This window comes from Caretta caretta, chromosome 1 (assembly GCF_965140235.1).
Source record: "Caretta caretta isolate rCarCar2 chromosome 1, rCarCar1.hap1, whole genome shotgun sequence".
Lineage (NCBI taxonomy): Eukaryota > Metazoa > Chordata > Testudines > Cheloniidae > Caretta > Caretta caretta.
This window is the reverse complement of record NC_134206.1, coordinates 97,057,189-97,078,240: the sequence shown is the minus strand read 5'-3', so window position 1 is coordinate 97,078,240 and position 21,052 is coordinate 97,057,189. Positions and strand designations below refer to the sequence as shown.

At 40.0% G+C, this 21,052-nt stretch overlaps 1 long non-coding RNA gene across 1 annotated transcript in view; it reads left to right on the top strand.

Moving 5' to 3' along the window:
* Nucleotides 1-19,603, top strand: part of LOC142069801 (uncharacterized) — a 49,137-nt gene extending 29,534 nt beyond the window's left edge. Inside the window, exons 2-4 of the long non-coding RNA XR_012665777.1 lie at nt 10,313-10,385; nt 16,314-16,468; nt 19,438-19,603. This is a non-coding gene — a long non-coding RNA (uncharacterized LOC142069801). The remainder of the gene's footprint in view (nt 1-10,312; nt 10,386-16,313; nt 16,469-19,437) is intronic.
* The last annotated feature ends 1,449 nt before the right edge of the window (nt 19,604-21,052 follow it).

Here is a 21,052-nt window from a genome sequence, read left to right as displayed (position 1 = left end):
TCCCCAACAAGCCCACCCCGAGTGAGTGACTTGAAGGTGGTACTGTCTTCAGGTGGGTATGAGGAAAGGGTGTACTTTCACACTATTTTCGCTCCCCTCAGCAGAGCCTTCACCCCAATGATTTTCCACTCCCACCTCTGTGCAGAAACCTCCAACATTACATAATGTTACTTTCCAATTTTCAAGAGCTATAGAGAGCACAATCCCTTTCTGTTTTCCCAAGTGACTCTTCCAATATGACATTCCCCCTGCCTCGCCCCCACCCCACTCCCCAGCAAAGACCATTTATGAACTTCCCCACCCTTGTGCACAGATTCTGGATGGTGTCATGCTCTTTCTGCCACTTCATATATTTCTGACATGCTTTCCCCTTCCCTCCTTATAAGGACCTCTAATGTGCAACGCACTCCCCTGCTGCAGTGCTACCCAATGTGTTCTAAATCCCCCCATAGGAACCCCTGACATTCTAATTCTTCCCTAGTCTTCATATGCACACCCCCTAACCTCTCTTAATCCTTGCATCTGATAGAATTTCGGCCCAACTTTAGATTCTTCTTTATCATTAAGGGACTCTGAGACTTGCGTTCAGCTGAAATGAAACAAACTCACCCAAATAATAGCTTTTGTTGAGATATAATTATAAAATGTTCATTTTCTCCTCTACTTATAATGATGGAAAGTTTGGTGACATCTATTTAATCTCATAGTTAGACAGATTTTTAAAGAGATGGTAGAAGAACACCAGCTCATAAATAGTTCTTGGATAGTCACGATGAGTTTGCTCGGCTTAAGAGCATTGCACTCCGGTTACAAGAAAAACAGGTTATGATAATATTCATGATCTAAACCTGACAAAAGCAAGAAAATTGAAAGATAAAGCTGTCATTTTTCCTTGTGTGCAGTATGTACAATTAGAGCATCCATCATATGAAACTTACCCAATTGGTTGGGTAAGGACAGAGTGGGGGCTTGAATCTGAATTCACTTGCTTGTTTAAACTCCTGTAAAAAGACATTTGAATATGGTTTTTATATTAATTAAACATGATGTTTTTTTTCTATTTCTGTTAAAGGTCTGTGTTTCCATCTTAAATAAAATTTTTAGAGCCTTATAACAGCCATTAAAGATGCTCATGCTGCAGAAATTTAAACTATAAAGTCACTGCTCAGGAATGGTTGTTTTTTTTTCCCCAAATTAAATTTTGCAAAACGCCATTCATGGATTTTTACGATATTAGAAGTTGTTTAATTTTTTGTGGTCTCCTTTGATTCCCAATATTACAACTGAAGATGTCCCAGCTATTAAACAATAATGTCCACAAGGGTCTTGAGATATTCTGAGGAAAGCAATGAAAAGCCCCCTAGGTTTCTTTTCCACATAGACCTGCATTTTATGCACAGGCACTCTCTTTTTTTTTTTTTTCCAACCACCTCCCCACAAACCAATCTCACAGATTTTCAGCAAAGAGTATATGCCTGAACCTGGAGTTGTGCGGCTGAAGCGCAGCGCAGCGAGCTGAGCATAATCCTCTCTAGTGCATATGCATGGCAACGGAGTCATGTGTGGATTTAAAAGTCCCTAAGTGCTCATTGACATGATGGATCATAACAGCCCTGAGGCTGCTATCACAACCAATAAGGTAAATAAAATACAATTGAAAATGGTCAAAATATGTACTCTCCTCCGCCCCAAATACAAGAGATCTTAATAATGTCCAATGAATATCAGGTCCATTTTAAATGCTATCTGGACTCTCCTGTACTTCCATAAAAGAATTTAAACATAGGTAAAATAAAAGGAACTACACAGACACACACACACACACACACACACACACACACACACAGGGACTTCATGTTATAGTGATGGTCTGACAAACTGAAACAAGGCAAGGACATGGTAGATAATGTGATGCCTTTTACCTTGTCTGGATTCACAAATAAATTACAGTGTGCAAGTTCTGAGTTTAAAAGGTTTCCTCTTTGCAATTTATACAAATACAATTTACACTACATAAGATGGTGACAGTAGTGACCTATATATACCTATTTTTATTCCATACCTTTGTGCCCAGGTACTGCAGATGATAGAGACTTCCATCAGGGTCTCTGAGCAGGAGATGATTTTAAACACTGTGTCATGTGCCGTGACAGAGGGTAGTTTAAAGAAGGCATTTCAACCTTAATTTATTGGGTTTTGTGTGTACGAAGGACAAATTTTCAGCTAGCCTCAAAATTTGTGCATGGAACATCTATGCACACACAAGTCTGTACTTGCAGCTATTTCATTTAAATATGCATAAATCCATAAATGTGTGTCTTCTGTATTTATCCCGATTGTCTGTGCAAAATTTAAATGACACTTTGAAAATTTGGCTCTAAAATAATGTGCTTGTTGGGTACACAATTTTTGTTAAGTTGCTGGAAGTTACAACAAAAGAATGCTGTGAAAATCCCTATGATAATGCATCTGAAATAAATATGTGGCCTTCAAGAGCTTTAGTTATATTTAGTTTTATGGAAAATTTGCCAGCTAGCTAATACTGTGGGGGGCACAGAAAAAGAATATGCAAAATTGCAAGCTGCTGCTGCTGAGCCATCACAGTTTGCAAAAGGCTTTGCTCAGAGGATCTCGGCTGTTTCTTTTCTAGACAAGCTTTGACAAGTCAGATGGTGAATAGATACACAGGAAAAGCACAGATCTAATAATATTTTTGGACACTTAAAAAAGTAGCAGCAGCAGCAGGACAGGTAAGAAAGGGGGTGATGAAGGAGGCATGAAATCAAAGTGACAAAGAAACAAACCCCGCTGGAAGGAGGATTCTGCTTTTCATAAGCAGCATTTAGCCCACACAAAATCCAGAAGAGAAGAAATAACTTGCAGGGACTGTTCAGCAACATGTTTCCCCCTGCCAGCAAAATGTGTCTCCTTGTGGGCTAGCAAAAACCAATTAAAGCCCCTAAAGCCCCAACCTTGTTCATTATGGGGCTCCTTTCAATATATCATATAGCATTAAACCCCTTGTAGTAATGAGCTTCATTTTCCATTTACAGAATTTGCTCCCAGTTTTTAAGCAATGTGCAGTATATAGGTAAAAATATATTTAATGTGTGTATTTAGTGTATAGTCATGTACCACAGTAACAGGTGCAATAGAAAAACCTTTGGTACAGTAGAGAGATACATATCCAATGTGTAACGTATCTGTGTAGGCATATACAAGCAGATACATTCAGATGTGTTTCTATGTAGACTGTAATTTTATATATAGCTATGTATGTTTGTCTTTATGTAATAGCACTGAGATCATGTATTTTATATTATATAGTGTGAACAATGAGGCAGAAGTTTGTTTTGGATAATTTTAGTTATTAAGATTGGATTAAAAATTTTAAAGCACCTAGTTGACTTGGTAGCTTAAGTCCCGTTTTGAAAAGTGACTTAGGAAGCTAAATCCCATTGACTTTCAGTGAGCTTCAGGATGTCGACACTGTAAAAATATCCTGTGGCAGGGAGCCTCAGACCCCAGGTCAACCAACTCGGATTCACAGGGCTCATGCTACAGGGCTAAAAATAGCAGATGTTCCTGGAAATTACAGGAACAGGTTGGCTTGCCCCATAGCTTTAAAATCTCTGGTGTACAGTTTGGGGGTCACTGCCCTTACATGCCACCCAGCCCAAGCCTGGACAGCTAAACTGCGATTTTATAACCCCACAGCCTGAGCCCCGTGAGCCCTAGTTAGCTGACATGGGCCAACCACAGCTGTTTTGTTGTAATGTAGACATACCCTAAATGGCTTTTGAAAATGGGTCCTAAGTGCCTAAAAAACTTTCCTTAAATTTACCCATTGTCTCTTTCTTCTTATCTGAATTTCAATGGCTAGGATTTTTGGTATATCTGAATTATGTCTTTAGTGGAAATACTACTATTAGTTCTACTTGATGAGTGAAAAAAGAGAAATTTGCCAAATTTGGTTCAAATATGAATTCATTATCTAAAATTCAGCTTAGTTCTGATATTAGTATAAGACAGGGTTTCCCAAACTTGGTTCGCGGCTTGTTCAGGGTAAGCCCCTGGCAGGCAGCTAGACTCTCTGTTTACCTGAGCATCGACAGGTACGGCCGCCCGCAGCTCCCAGTGGCCGCGGTTCACCGTTCCCAGCCACTGGGAGCTGTGGGAAGTGATGGCCTGGCCCGCGCCACTTCCCGCAGCTCCCATTGTCCAAGAACAGCGAACCGCGGCCACTGGGAGCTGCAAGCGGCCATACCTGTGGACGCACAGGTAAACAAAGTGTCTCGTGCCCCACCAGGGGCTTACCCTGAGTAAGCCACAAACCAAGTTTGGAAACCCCTGGTATAGGATATATATAGTGTGATATTTGCTAAAGTTTGTAAAACGCTTTGAGATCTGTGGATAAAAAGGGCTATTAAAGAACTAACTATTATTATTAAAATACATGTACATATACACCCACACAAACATGTTCATTGCGCCTATGTGTATACTATATACCTTATGGTGTAGTGTAATCATAGAAATATAAGGCAAATGGGACCTCAAAAAGTCATCAAGTCCAGCCTCCTGCACGGTGGCAGGACTAAGTAAACCTAGACCATCCCTGACAGATGTTTGGAAGTTTTAAAAAGCAGGTTGGACAAAGATCTGTCAGGGATGGTCCACAACATATATGGATCATACACGTTGCTCATGAGTGGCAAAACCACCGGTTATGCTTATCATCCCAAACAAGTGCCAGTGAAACCTTTATATTATACTCCAACATCACGTATTCTGTATATGCCATATTTTATAGAAAAATCTGTTCTGAAAATATTTTAGAGAGCAGCTAACGATGTTATTGACAGTATAACTTTCTGCCTTTAAAGCCAGTTGATTTAGGGACTTGTAAACATTTACACACTTGAGTAACTTTCTCATGAGAATCGTCTCATTGACTTCAACTCTACAGTACTTGGAGCGAGAGAAAGAGTGTAACTCTTCAGTATTAAAAACCTCTCAAAATTAACTAAAATAGCTTTTCCATATATCACACAGTTACAACTTTATGGTGGAAAACCTCTGAATTTTCCAAGGCTACAAGCAAGTACTGTGTATTTCACAAAAAAGTCCGGATTCTCCACCTTGACCAATATAAAGCTACCATTTCTAATCCTAATGAATTATGTAATAGCAAACCTTAAAGCTGTCACTAGTTCAGAATCTATTTTGGGCCTTGAATTCTGGAGCAGTGAGAGAATTTGGGGTTTTAGGCCCCAAACCTGTAAACACAGAAGCATAGGAGTAACTTTATACACCATTCCTGATCTAATGCCCATTAAAGTCAGCAGTGACTTCAGTGGGCCTGATGCAACCCTAACTGAAGTCAAGGGGGGCTGTTATTGGGCATAAAGTTAGTCACATGCATAAATTTCTGTAAAATCAGAGCCCTAGCAGGAAAGCAGGAAATGTTTATCTGACAGGTTGATTTTTAAAAATAAATGGCAGCTGTTTGAAGTTGCTCAGAGTCTTGGAATGTTAGAACTAATGAGGGCAGCGAAGGATAATTGGGGTGGAGAATGCAGGTGACTATGTCTAGAGGGCATAAAAATGTAATTTATCACATACCTATCCCCCCGTGTGCCATATATGAGTCTGTGCACATGTAAAACCCGTAGCATGTATGTGTCTACATGTAGATATGTGTGTACACACAAACACACTTGCTGTACATATGTGGAGAATGTGTGCGCACACAGTATATACTGCCAGAGTGACTGTGTCTCGTATATCATGTGTTGTATATTTCATATCTAGATCTGGCTTTTGTAGACACAGACATCCTGGGGACAAAATTCTTCTTGGGGTCTTCTGTCACCTCTGTGCAAAGGGTAGGGCTAGGCCACAACTCATTCCTCCTCTTTGGTGCTGTTGGTGCTACAGGGAGCAGTGCATGTGCTGCCTGATGGGTTGGTCCTGGCTGGGCCTGCACAGGGGAGCAAGAAAGAGGCTTCTTGTCCCACTCTCTTCCACATCTACTGAAGGCTGCTCACAATCTAGCCCATTCTGCCTATACACAATATTCTGTGTTATTTAAGCTGGGGGAAGTTGATGCCTAAGCTGCCATTTTTCTTTGCACAACAAATGTCTCAAAAAAACTCAGGCTGACATCCTCATTTGGTGTAAATTGGCAAAGCTCCATTGACTTCAATTTGACTTCCACTGAAGCCAGTGCAGCAATGCTGATTTACACTTGCTGAGATATGGCCCACAGTTTGTAGAAACTCCAGGGCATGTTGCTTGTGCTGACGGAGCTGGTAATAGGTTTAGTACAGAAAAGTTTCTCCCTGCATCTAGTAGTATTCTTGTCTGTGGTATATTGAGGACTGTGCTGGAATCGCAAGCTATCACTTTGAGTTGGGGAGGGGGGTGTTCCTGCATTTGCTTGCAGATTAAGGGGCTCTGTAGGTAAGTATGCAGCCAGAGATGGTGTGGAAAGAACCTTCCTAAAACAAGATGGGGTGAGTTGTGCCTCTCTGCCTTAGAGAGCAGCCTGCTTTTTCTCTCTCTGTTTTTGTTTCTTGTGTGTTAGTGTCCTGGATTCTTAGAAATAAGGTACTGTTACACTGCAACCTTCCAGAAAGAATATTATCTAACTTCTTAGTCTGTATGTTGGGAAAATAACTTTGGCTTAACCCTGCAACAGGAGAGTCATACAGACATGCTGGGAGTTGTTGCTGAGGCTCCAAAAAGACACAACATGTTTGTGAGAGAGAAACCCACTGGCATGTTGTTTCATCCTGCCCCACCACCACTAATGAGTACTTCTCCCGCCTCCACTCCATCATGCTGAGTAAGCACCACCTGGCTGCTGCTGGCGCTGCTGCTGCTACAAGGGAAAAAGTCTCCCAAGTCCTGTTCGGGAGGAGGTGGTGGCGGCAGCAGACCTGGCGGGTGGTATGGGCTCTTCAAGTACCTCTTAAAAGATAATTAGAGAGGTCCTGGGCTGCTTTAATAATAGGCCTACTCTTTGTTCAGTTCAATCATAATAAAAGACAATGTCATCATTCTGAAGTGAAAACGTCTACGAGGAGTTGGCTAAATAACAGAGCCTCGCACCCTCTCAGAGAAAAACAAAACATACACACACATCTCCATGTGTATGGCATTGTAACAGGACAGGATCCTTCAGCCACGGCTGCTTCTGCTTCACTTGCCCTACATCGTGATCTGGGGAAGCAACCTTTGAAACCCTAATTGTAAACAACCACTTGAGCATTTTTCTAACCTCAATCACCTCTTGATTTCCTTTCCCTTGCCAAGATTTAGGAAAATGGGCAAAGCAATGTCCTCATTGCACTGCAAGCTCTTTTGTAAAGGGGTCTTAGGGGAAAGTCTATCAAAGTTTAGGAAGAGAGCACCTGTTGAAAACTGGATCATACACTTGAAAGAGATTTTAAGTTGAAACAATGGCCAAAATCTCAAATCCTTGTTAAAAATAGAATAAAAAGAATGGTATGAATCCGCAGCCTTAGCACCTTTTTAAATTTGTCAATAATTTTCATCTCCTACAAAGAATTTATTTTTGCCTGGGATTCAATGTAAAAGGCATTTGAATACGGTAAGTAGGGCCACTTTATTGCTGTTCACAAATTCACAGGCATTTATTCTGCTTAAAATTTGATATAGGGCATTTTTTGTATTCCATTTATCGCTTGCCAAGAAATAATTACGAATAGGAGCTAGAAGATTAATTTTAAATAAAAAATCTTCTCAAATGAAAATGTCAGGTCATAAAAATTCCTTTTAAATCATAACAGCATATAAATCTTTGAAATTAACCATGTAATTACAATGTCTATCAACTTTTACCTTGAGCTTTGAGCCTCTCTTTTTAATCTTCCATTCTTTTTTAATGAATAGCTATTTTGAAATTAAAAAGTACTGTTCATTACACATGCCCCACTATAATAGGGTTTTTATCATATTTGCTCTATTTAAAAATACTTGCTACTTTGTAATTATTCACACGCCGATCCCTTCCTATATTGAGTAGAAAATAAAAAATGAAATAGAAGTCAAAGGTGCTTTAGAGCTGAATGATTTACACAATTCATTAAGGACGGTGATTTTTCAGTTAGCATCAGATTAAATGGTTACTTACTCTCAAATAGCCCTTGGGGAGTTGAATTGCTGGGTAGCAAACAGATTAAAGTTTGCATTGAAAGAAAAATTGAATTCAGAGGTAATCAATAGCATAATAGGGGCAGTGAGTGGTGCCTGCTGCCTGAAATGAAATTACCATATTTTTAATCTTAATTTTCCACTCTGTTTATCTGACAGTGCGGATGTGCAATCCAAACAGATAATGAGAGAGTGGGATATTGACACTGCTGTCCTCTGGAGTGCTTGTTTTCAGTGATTAAATGCTGTGATCTGTGATTACTTTGTGCAGGGATGTCAGAGCTGCTGGCCAGAACTATGGGAGGGACACTAACTCAGCAGCTGTAGCTCTCCAGTCTCTCAGGTCCTAATGTCTGAAATTCATTTTCTACTGACTATCCTCGGGGGGCGGGGGCGGGAAATACCTATTTATGTATATACTTCTGCAGCACAAATTATAATAATTAATCCTATTATTATTGTTGTCCTGATTCAAAGGCATTTTATTAGATCAATATGTAGTGCACCCTCTCTGTAGTCATTACATTAATGAACCACCAAACTTGCAAGTGATAGCAAGACATGAGTTATTATACAAAGCATGTCTAGCAAAGTTTGGAGGTAAAGTGAATGCTCTTCATAGAAGAAGTAGATGAGTAATAGAAAGTCCTAGTATGACATGACTGGATCAGAGATCCAGCGAAGCTAGTTGCTGTAGATATAAGAAAACCTGAAATGTAAATAATAGCCAATCTATCGTCAGAATACTGTCCAAACTCTCTTCAAATGCAAATGTAATGATAGAGACATTATTGTTCAAATACAGAGTGATGTGGGGACAAAACATGACTTTAAAAAAGTACAATACTTTAACATAGCCAATAAAACTGGAACACAGAGAGTAATAATGATGCGTTCTTGTCCTGACAAACATCACTGTAATGTTATTTAATTCCACATAACATGAAATCTCATAAATACGGTATCGCCAGTGTTTTTCTTAAAATAAACACTGCATAGGCCATTTAAACCTTGATTAGACTAAAACCATCTATATGTTAAATTTATCATCAGGGCCTGATTCTGCAAAATCTGCCAATCAGCCTACTAGCATAGGCGAGGTTTCTCATGTATAAGGCTTACAAGAAAACAACATGCGAAGCTTCCTAATCTATATAATCTCTATATCTCTGTCTTTATACAATGGATGTATTATTTGAATCTGAATGTGTCAAGTCTTGAGAATTTGTTTATATGGGAAGGCTATCAACGGTCTCTAGTGAAGTAGCATCTCTAAATTATACTGTTTTCACTTTATATTATAATAATAATTAGACTTTTCATTTATAGCACCTCCCATTGGAGAATTCTTTAACACCTTTCAAAACATTTAATATATGAAATCTTCCAACACCTCTGAGAGATATTAAGTCTTATTACCTATTTTACGAAAATATACCAGGGCCTGGTATATTACAGTAAACCAGGAAAACCAGAGGTCTTGAGCTCCCACAGCTGCTCTTCAAGTCATTAGTAGTGGTGAGTGTCCAACTCCTCTGAAAATCATGGCCTAAATACAGTATTGAAAATGGAGGCACTCAAAATGTGGGCATAAGTGACCTTCTCAAAGATGTCTACGGCAGAGTCAGGAATAGAAACCCAGATCCGCTGAATCCAGTCCTGTGCCTTAAGCACACTACCCTTCCTCATATGGCTATTCATCCTTATCAGAATATCTTTCTTGCACGCTGCTCTGTATTTTGTGTGTGTACCTCTGGTATTGGATAGTTTAAACAATTCCAAATCCCTGCCTGCCCCCTTCCCCCCACTCGGATATGAAAACAAGGAGGAAAAATACTGTTTATCTGATAGCTGATTAATTCACTGGACCAAATCTTTGCAGCCCTTAGTCTTTATTCAAGCAAAATCTTCATTGTGCTGGGACTTTGTCCCACAGTAATTATTTCTACAAGTTGGAGTAATAAACAATGTGCAGCTATGCCTCATTCCATCATTCTTTGCTAGGAGCAGCTAAGAAGAGTCTCACTCTGCTCCCCTTCTAGAAACTGATGTATTTTCTTCAAACACGTGTAATATTTTGTTTTCTCCTTCATTTTTATGTTCCTCTCTGCACTCTGGAGCACTGATGCAGGACCTTGTTTGAAAGCTCAAGCAAAGGCAACTCAAAACCACTTCCTGATATAGAGGAATGAAGACTCAGAAAGGTGAGTAAGTTAACTCCCTGCTATTGCTACAGCAATCCTCTGTGTGTCAAAGTGGTCAAACACAGAGGCTTTGGGGGTTCATAAAGAAAGCTGAAAAGAATGTTTCACCCTTGAATGGCCAGAGATATTTCCTATACGCAGATAGGATAAACAAGAAAAGAAAAGGGAATATCTGCAAATATAAAATACATTTAGGATATGATTTTGAGGTTTATGAAGTGGAATTTATTTTTTATAAAGAGTGAATGTGGCAATAAACATTAGCAGGGAAGAGGTACGCTGTCTGCTCCCACCGCTATAAACTTCAAGGGGAGCAAAAGGAAGCCAAGCCAGATATGGGGCTGAATTCTACCCTCTGTTATACACACTTGTGTAAGTCCAGAGCATCTCCATTCACTTGGTAGTCATGACAGTGTGGATTTCAGAATTTGGCCCCGCAGACTATATTACAGCACATGGTGGCTTACTACAACATAATACTAGCCAAGCACCTCGTCTCAAACAGGGCAATGGCAATTTCATATATACCGATAAAAATTAAAGTCGAGTAAATCATTTGCAATGAATGATTTATCTGATAAATCTAGTATCCCTTTCTGCTCGTGGACTATCCAGGAGCCTGCATTAACTTGAAATTGTTTGTTATTTGAAAGGATTCAACTAGCTATTACTGCAATGCTTTAACTATTGGTTGATCATGAGCGGGTTTCTACATTTAATTTATTTATTTATTATACACTCTTTGAGCTGTGTTGGTTAATTGTAGTTGGTCATGTAAGTCACATGTTATGGTTCAGTTCCCTGACTGGATAGTGTGCCAACATAGGCCCTGATGCTGAACCACTAAAGTCAATGAGAGTTTTGCTATTGACTTCAATAGAAGCAGCGTTGGGGTCATAATGCACACTAGCACACTGAGGGGTCTTCATTCCCTTTTAAGGGCCAGTCCAACATATGAAGCTATTAAAGTAATACAGCTGCCAGCCAAAGAGTTGGTCTTTTAGCTCAGCAATAGAGACTAGTGTTTTTAGCACTGAAGTTTCTGGGTTCAAATCTGTTGTTGGCTCAAGCAGAGTCATTGTACAAGTATTTCGCACATGAATACTCATGCATGCTAATTTGAAATGCTATTTCCATGAAGACTTGAGCATGAGGCCTTGAAATTTGGTTTCTGCAAACTGATATGCACTAAAATGCTTGGAAAGTGAACACGAAAGGGGTGTGAGCATGACTGAAGTAAATCGAGCTAAAAATCTGACCAAACTTTCAGGAAATGGTTTTGCAGTATTTATCCACCTTTAGTAAGAATACAGCAACAAAATATCTGCAGAATTATAACCTGTGCTTTCAGAAGGCTTTTAAAATGACACCATTTTCTTAGACACAAGGTAGATAAGGTAATATCTTTCATTGGACCAAATTCTGTTGATGGAAAGTACAGTCTTTAGAACTATACAGATTTCTTCTTTGTGTCATTCCCCCTCGATTTTCTTATTAATTTAACCTTCAGACAATGCACATCTGTATGGTCAAGGCTGCATGAGGGTCCCCTCAGATTCACCAATATCCTACTGAGACACTTGGTTTGTCAGATCTTTGAAAATGTTAACACTTGAAATTACTATATTGTCTATATTTTTCATACCCATTCATATAATAATAATATAAAATATAATAAATTTGTGTTAACATAAGTAGACATGAGATACACCCTTGATTTATGACATTTTGATCTACTCTACCTATTTTGTGAATTATCTTAGATAAAGATGACTTCAAAATAAAGAAAAGGAGTACTTGTGGCACCTTAGAGACTAACCAATTTATTTGAGCATGAGCTTTCATGCTCAAATAAATTGGTTAGTCTCTAAGGTGCCACAAGTACTCCTTTTCTTTTTGCGAATACAGACTAACACGGCTGTTCCTCTGAAACCTTTCAAAATAAAGGAATGTTCCAAAATTATAGAGGATTGAGAATTCTACTGCAATTCAGAAGCTTGTTAGGGACAGTTTAAATAAGAAATTAACTTAGAGTATCCATCAGTTGAATTAGCACAGTTTCAGTTACTGTCACATATAAACACACAATTTTATTGCCATTTTGCAAATTATTCCGCATTCAGAAAATTATAAACTCAGATGTAAACTGCAGACAGCCCCCTATCCTTTACAACAGGTTCATCTATATTCATTATAACTCTTGAATTGTGCTATCTGTAAGTTCTTCAAACTTTTTATCAGAACTTAAAATGCTGATCTTTAAAACCCTGGAATATTGCTGATAAACACCCATTGAAATGGAAAGTGGTTAAAGAACTGTTTGAACTTCTTTCCTGCCTTCTGACTACCTCTATAGTTGGGGTTTATAAGAACACAAAAGCTTTCTTCTCCCGTGTACCTACAGTCAGCACTTTAAGTATATTGAGCTTTAGGACCCATAAAGAAAGGGGAGAAAATCCAAACCAATCTCTTTCCTTTCACTCTTTAAATCCTGACATGCTCCATCACCTTTTTAAAATAGTGAGCTGCCCTTCCCCAAAATGGAGAAAAGAAACAAAATCAAATGGAAAACAATGGAGGAAGGATAATCTGATCTTAAAATAAGGAGACATGTTGCTCTGCACTTAAGCAGGGTAAAGTTTCACAGTGATGTCACCTTCTTCTGAAAGTGTGAATCCCACAGGAGGTTAGGGGTAAGCTATAAATATCACTAATCCATTGCGTTTGTATATCTCTTACATATGTGGGATGTTTGGCATGGTTGAATCCACCAACTGTCTGGCAGACTAGTAAGTCTTCACTTCAGACATCGAAGGGAAAGGTGTTCATGTAAAGCAAATGTCTGCTCTCCCCCCACCCTGATTGACTTACTGCTCATTGATTTCTTTTCATTAAAAGTAAGCCTGTCTTGTCCCATTTCTGACAAAACCTCGTGTTCGCATGCAAAAACTGTAGCCTTCGCTTTTCATATGTAGAACATCCTCCACATGTTTAGCAAGCCCCTTGGTTCTCAGTGAAAAGGTGTGCAAGTAAGTTAGCGTACACTTCAGTTAGTGGGGTATTGTCAGCTTAGTTTAGGCCCTGAATTTAGGGTCTGAGTTATAAAAGAAGAGATTTTTACACAATCTCTTAAGAACTGAAATATAGCTTAATGTTTTTAAAAATGTCACTGAATTGTTGTTGTTGGTTGTTTTTTTTTTTTTTTTTTTTGCTATAACACGCATTGTTGGAATACAGTGACAGCCTTGGGCTTGTGTATGAGAACCCAGAAGTGAAGATTACTGGCATACAAAAGTAAAATTGTCCAGTCTCTTGTTTTTGTCTGGGTGAATTTAAAACAAATGAGCAGCAGAAATGTTAAAAACAAATTACAGTATTTAAAATCTTTCATTTAAAAGAAAACTATGGTGTAAGTGTAATCATAACCATTGGAATCAGAAAATTTTGCCCACTGCCATATGATAGGAGTATAACTTTTTGTAACCTCACCCCATGTCATGTGACTGGGAAATGAGGATCAGGCCCTTACCGGCACACCCGCGTATCACAGCTTTATTACATTTATTTTGTCAGAAGACAACTAAACCTTTGGCAAAGATGTTCTAACATCAGCATGTCTATATAAAGAAAGATACTACTCAATAGAATTTGAAATTATTGAACTGGTAAGCTTGGCTTCAAAAGCAGTCTGGCAATGCAGATGATCTAATGGGTGTATAACTTGTCTACTAAACAAAATGCAAATTATATTTGTAAAGAATTTGATGGGGGTATTTAATGGAGTGAGCTACATTAACCATCACACTGATATAGATCCAGTGTACCATGAAACATACATGAAGTACCTATCTGTCTTGTCCATTTAGATTCTAAATGCTTCAGGGCTGTCTCTTGCTCTGCCTACGTAAAATGCTTGGCACAAGGAGGCCCTGATTTTGGTTGATGTCTCTGAGGTCATGCTATAATATAAATGAAGTTTCATTAGCTCTGAGAAACTATGCAAAAGCTGAAATTAAATTAAATGTGACTGAGTGAATATAAACACCAGCTAACTAGGTCAACAGAATGGTCATTGTAATAAAGCCAAACAAGTAAAGAATCTGTGTAGCTCCAAATGATATGAATAAGGCCACCAAACATGAATGCTCCCCATGAGAAAAGGTTACATCTCCACTCCAAAATGCAAGAGTATTTTCAGTTTTGGATTCAAGCCAAGGGTCTTGTCAGCTCTAACTTGCTACAGAAAGAGCAAACATCTGTATCTTCAATTCTCCTTTAAGTTTATACATGTTTAAGTAACTTCTTCTCAGCTTCTGAGGTATACAAAGCATTATGTCCCAGATGTCCCAAATGATCACTCAGAGGCATATGCTTTCAAAGCACTGATTAACACACAACAGAACTATATCCTGGTTTAAAACGTTACCCAGGAAGGGGTTTGAATATTGAAACAGATCCTCAAACTGGACTATGTATTCACTGGGGAGGCTGAGGTGTTCAGTGAACACCAGGGAGATGTATCATGTGACCTGTATTGCTAAGCGTATGGGCTGCTGCCTCTGTACTGTTGTGTGGCTTCACTCTTGATATAAAAATGACTTGCAGTAACCAAGTCTAGAGCTCCAGGATGCCAGGCAGTTACCACCCAGTGGCAGAGAATGTTAGATCTAAAGTAATAATAACAATAAATAATAAATGACTGGCAACCTTGCAGTGTTACAACTATATCCAGTGCATAAATGTCAAATCCCTTAATCTCTCCTGGGAGTCTACAAAGAAGCAGAGACATATAAACAAAACCAATGTTTCTTGAGGATATCCAGAATGCTACTGTCAGAAGTAACACACACCTGCCTAGTCACTGAAAATGAAGAATACCAGGCAAATCCAGGTGTCCATCTCAGTGGTCAACCAAGATATTTGGAAGAAACCGTTGTGAGAACAAGATGTGGCCGTGTGATCAGAAAGTCAGCAAAGTTCAGCAATAGTAGTTACTAACAGATGTCCAATTATTAGTCTATGGTGGTTATTGTTGCCCCACTGCCAAGCAGTAGCAGATGTCAGGGCCTTGCAGGTCAGCTCCCAAGTGGAAATGGAATCAGTGATGTAGAGTGTGGGTGTAGTCTGAGGTTATGACTACATTATGGAGCCAATGCCAGTATAGATATGTTGGCACAGCAATTCTGGCATAGTTCCCTACTGTAGATGTAGTTTACACTGATCGAGTTTTCTCTCTGCATAGCAACACTGCCTCGCCTAATAACATTAGCTATGTTGAGAGAAGCACTCTTCCATCAACACAGCTGCATCTAAACTGGGTTTTTTTGTCAGTATAGCTATGTTGGTCAGGGGTGTGGTTTATTTTTTTTGTACGCCCTCACCTGATGTAAACTATGCCAATACAACTTTTACGTGCAGCTTAAGCCTAACTGAACCTGTTTTAATTTACACACATACCCCAGTCCTAGAACAGAGGTGGTCAAACAGCATACAGGCAATACCCTTCTTTCAAGAATCTCAGCCTAGTACCAATGCCCAGTTCCCAAGGGCAATTCTACTTGATCTTAATCAGAGACTATAGCAAACAAACTCTCTTGCTGTTTGAACAGCTCTATCTACCTAGAAGTTTGTATAATCAAAAACTAATAAGACAAGCATGTCTTCCAATACTAAACACGTGTTCACATGCTAAGAAATAGAGTTTGGAACTCTGTGTGTAACAGTGATGCCTGGTGACACCTACCACAACATTATTTTTATTTGATATTATATTTTATTTGAATTTGATTTGAAAAGAAAAAAGGAAGATGTAACAGTAGCAACTGAAGTAGGTGGTTACTGACTTCTACCATAAGGGAGGAGTATAGTCTTTTTTGTAAAGATGAACCATGCCAGATAATGGGGGTCAAATCACAAAATAATGTTTAGTTTCTTACAGATCTTTGTATCACACCTTTATTAAAGAAAGGATTTACATAGGGTCCATCCTGCATGTTCTCCGTGCACCAAGCTCCAAATGAAGTGAATGAGAATTCTTCATGTAGAAGACTTGCAGAATCAAGTCTATAATTTCTATCTTGATGGTGAGTGCCCCTTTAAAAATAAAATTATTTTCACAAAGTAGGACACTTAAGCTACTCAATATCTTGAGCAGTAGTGACATAGGTCCTGATCCTGGAAAGTGATCGATACCAACACCTAATGTAGAAATTAAAAGAAGTTGTAGGTGCTCTGTACCTCTGCACAGTAGCAGTTTGTGTATTTTTAACAGACTCAGGTCTTGGAAAGTCTTTCCAATTATACTGGTATATACTATACAGGTCTAGTTATACTGGTACAACTAAGGCTACGATTTAGTCACAGAGGTCACGGAATCTGTGACTTCCATGACTTCAGCCTGCAGTGATCGGGAGCTGCAGGGTCCCCCCCTCGCAAGGGGCAGGGAGCTGTGGGTACCCCCACTGCCTCTGGTGGCCCCTGGAGCTCCAAGGCACCAGGGGCATCAAGGTACCCCGCAGTTCCCAGCTGCTGCGGGCGGTGGGGTCCCTTGGAGATGCCAGTGGCCGAAGGACCCCCCAAGCCCCTGGCTGCCATAGGCAGCAGGGAACCCCATAGCTCCCAGCCACCACGGGCAGAGGGGGAACTCTCAGAGCTCCCAGCTGCTGCAGGCGGTGGGGGCATCACACAGCTCCCAGCCACTGTGGCCGTGGGGGAACCTTGAGCTCCTGGCCACTGCAGGCCTCTGAGCTGCGGGCGGTGGAGATACCCCACATCTCCTGGCTGACATGGGAGGCAGAGGCAATCCACAGCTCCTGGCCCCCATGGGCAGCGGGGGACCCCTCGAACTACAGGCAGCAAGGGTATCCCACAGCCGCCATCTGCTGCAGGAGGTCCCTACCCACTGCACAGTTGCCCCGCCTCAAGCAATGTGGGGACCCACAGATCCCCATTTTGTCAGGGATAATTTTAGTAAAAGTCAGGGACAGGTCACGGCTTCCATGAATTTTTCTTTTTTGCCCATGACCTGTCCGTGACTTTTACTAAAAATATCTGTGACAAAATCTTTGCCTTAGATACAACCCTATATAATGGTATAGGAGGGGCTTTTTTCAATTTATCTAAATCCCTTCTCAAGGGACATAAACTAAACCAAAATAGGCACTCCTATACCTGAATTAGAATGTCTACATGTAGGTGCGGGGGTGTTATTCTCGTATAAAGTCACATATTAGGTTGTACTGGAAAAATTTTCCCTTGTAGACAAGGCCTAATGGCCTGATCTTGCACCTGCTGAAATTAATGTGAGTTCTGATTTCAGTGCAAGAAGGCCCTAGTTTAATACTTAATATAAAATAATAAAATATAGGTATGCTCTGATATTTCCTGGATTACACAGAGTTTGTAACTTCAGAAGAGTTCATTATCCTCAAGATTTTTATTAGCAAATATTTATATTGATGTCCAAAGGTCCCAGTCAGCATTGGGGTCTGTGAGAGGGTGGCCTAGGCCCAGAGGTCCCCTGTTGGAGGCTTCAGTGTCCTGCCACACCCCATCCCAGAGAGGAACGGAAGAGAAGTCCTCAAAGTGGCTTAGAGTGGTTGTGGGGTGTAAAAGTGCAGGACTCACCCCTGCGGCGCCTCCTGCTGGTCAGTGGGAATTAGCTCTTTTCCAGCCTGGAGCGCCCTCTGCAGGCTGATGATTGCACAGCTCTGGCCCCTGTGTCTCTCACAGACCCCAGCGCCCCTTTCTCTGGGGTTCTGCCCCCTGGCAGTACCCTCACACTCTGCCTCTGGGTCTCCCCTTACTGGGGAACCCCCAACCCACTATCCCCACCTTGCCTCAGTCTGGGCTACTGCCAGTCATCACCAAGCCCTCGCTCCCTGGGACAGACTGCAGTGCCATGATGACTGCTCTAGGAGACCATGCTATAACATGTTCCCCTCCCAAAACTCCTAGGAGGCACTATGCTTTAAGGCATACAATAATGCCTACTGACACCGTGGCAGTGTGCCACCGTTAACGCAGCTCAGCCTCATAGGAGACATGACCGTAGGTTGTCTCTGTGTCAAGAATGTCTCTCTCTGTGATGGCACCAATATCACCATGGTGATGGGTGCTGTCTAAGAACATGAATAGAACATTTGGTGTGACAGGTTATTTTACTCTCTTAGTTTTGCTCTGCTGAAGTGTCAATCATTTACCAAAAATGCTGGAGTTCTTTGGGTGGATATTAGCGAAGAAGGAATCAATTAAGCAATTTTAGTAAATCTTGCCAACAAAGCACTCATCCGCTAGTACAAGCAGAGACATGAAAACCTCTCTTATTCTGAGGATTTTCCAGGTAGGAGTGAAGTCAGACATCCTGAAAAGAAGGCCTTTTAGCAGCTACCTCTCTGTAACGTAGCTTGAGAGTGGAGTAAAACTGCTTTTTCTCATATGGTACTAATATTGTATCTTCAGATATTTTCTGCTGTTCATAACAGCTGCTATCCCTTGTGCTGCCCTAATGAAGCCTTCGTTTGCATACCTTTGTATCTGACTGTGTATTTCAGACCAATTTCCAGGGTAAAGGATGCAACTTTAACAGATTTGGGGGCAAAAGGAGGTTTTAAAGATGTACTAACTTTTTTTTTTATAAAGCTGAACAGTGAGACGTTAAAAGAATTCTTGGAAAATTAAATGCTGTAGTGCTGTTTATCCATCTTTTTGGAGAAGACTAAGCTGGGAGTCCTGTGGCTTTTTCTAGTTAGAATTCAACACATGAAACAGGAGCAGTGAGCTTCCGGGCTACAATGCTGTTTGCACTGGGTAATGTTTGTCATTTGGGGTAAATGGGTGAAAAGGAGGGTGGCAAAGATCACTAACACATTTGAGTGTGTTAATTTCTTAGAATCAGGCTTTGTCTATTGTTGCTTGTCCTTCGCCTACGTCACAACAGCAATTTGCATGAAAGGAAGAGGAATGGGATGATCAGAGAAATAGAGAATACACACACACAGAGTAGATGTTATCTGTCCTGTTCCTAAAGGCCTTTTTTTTTTTTTTTTTGTAGGTTACAGATCCTTTGGAGAAGGCTGTCACAATGCTGCCACTTGTGGGTATCAGTCTCCTGCAAAATATCCAACTGGGGCTGAGTGTTTATAAGTGAGCATCCTCCTAATTCTCAACCTTGGATTTTTTTGGTGTAGTATTTCTTACTGCTGATTCTGCTTGTGTAATAAAACCAGTTTTTCTCCTATCAGTAGTTTTTATTTCTATCTATTTTTCGCATGTTCACTGCCATTTCGATATTTTTAAAAGTTCCTTTTGTTTGTTTCCTGTTTTGTTATGAAGTGAGCAAAAATCCTGTGTTGGAAGAAGCATCCTCATAGCTGAGAGGATTATAAATAACCAAAAAGTCTCTTATTTTCCAGATCTGAAACAAAACTATTGGACTAATACTGGTGTACATGGGTATGTTAAATGAAGAAAAACAGTAGCTGTGGATGGTAAAAACAATAACAGTATTAGAAGGCTGAATATTGTAGACTATTCAGATGAGAGCAGGTAGCTTTAATGCAAAATTTCTGCATAGCATAGCTGAGCTAGTGAGGTCAAATTTAATCTAGGAGGTTTACTCTTCTTTTGGTGTAGAAAGATCACTGATTTGCTATAATGGTTCCTTCTGAGAGCTCCTCAGTGCAGTGCTGTATTAAGGACCTGGTTCAAAGACCACTGGGGTCAACAGGGCTCTGAATCAGGCCCTAACACTGTATGTCACCTCTTTCCCTTTGCAAAGCTTTCTGTTTCCCAGGGACAATTTGAATAGATACTAAAGTGCAGTTTTCCATCTAACCAGCTTTGTGACTAGACTTCTTCTGTGGCACCGTTTCTTTTGCTCACTTGACTCTTACAATTGTTACTGTTTATAAACTCATTATTCCTTGTCCAGGCAAAGAACTGATAAACTTCATTCCAGAAAAATGTGGGCTTTTAATAAGATTTTAGGCATAATTACATTTTTAGAAATGTATTTACAGAAGGGGTGATTTTAAGGTCAATGTAAATCTGACTTTTCATTTTAGCAAGTGTGGAAGTGTTTAATTGTCTGTATTCAAAATCTGAGCCTGCATCCTGTGGTTTTATTTGTTAGGAATCCAAACATGCAACACAAGGAGCTTCTAGACTATGAAAAACTAAGTAGGAGAAACAAGTTAAGAAAAAGGTGTATCATATAAGACAGGTCTGAACAGAAATGCTTGAAAATAGCTAATCCCAGAATGAGTATTAGACTGCTGAGGAGTTTTCAGTGAATGGTCTTTATTGTGAGGGGACTAGAAGCAGGAGTCTGTTTTGCTCACATACCAGGTGCAGTGCAAATAAAGCCTCAGTGTGGCCACAAACTGAGAGAAGCGAAAGCACAATATCCCAAAACAAACTCTTGAGTTCTGCCAGCTCTGCCCTATCTACAAACTGTAGTTCATAGTGAAAATGTGCCTAGTAATGCACATATCCCTTAAAGCAGAAAAGACTTGGCATATCTGTTAATCAGGGGGGAAACAGAAAAATCCTCAAAGCCAACACTACATCTTCTCTAGGATATATTCAGGCAACAGAATCTGTTCGATTGCTTATTCAAAATGCATGCCAAGGAGAGGATGCAAGTTAAACATGTAAGTGGTTGTGGA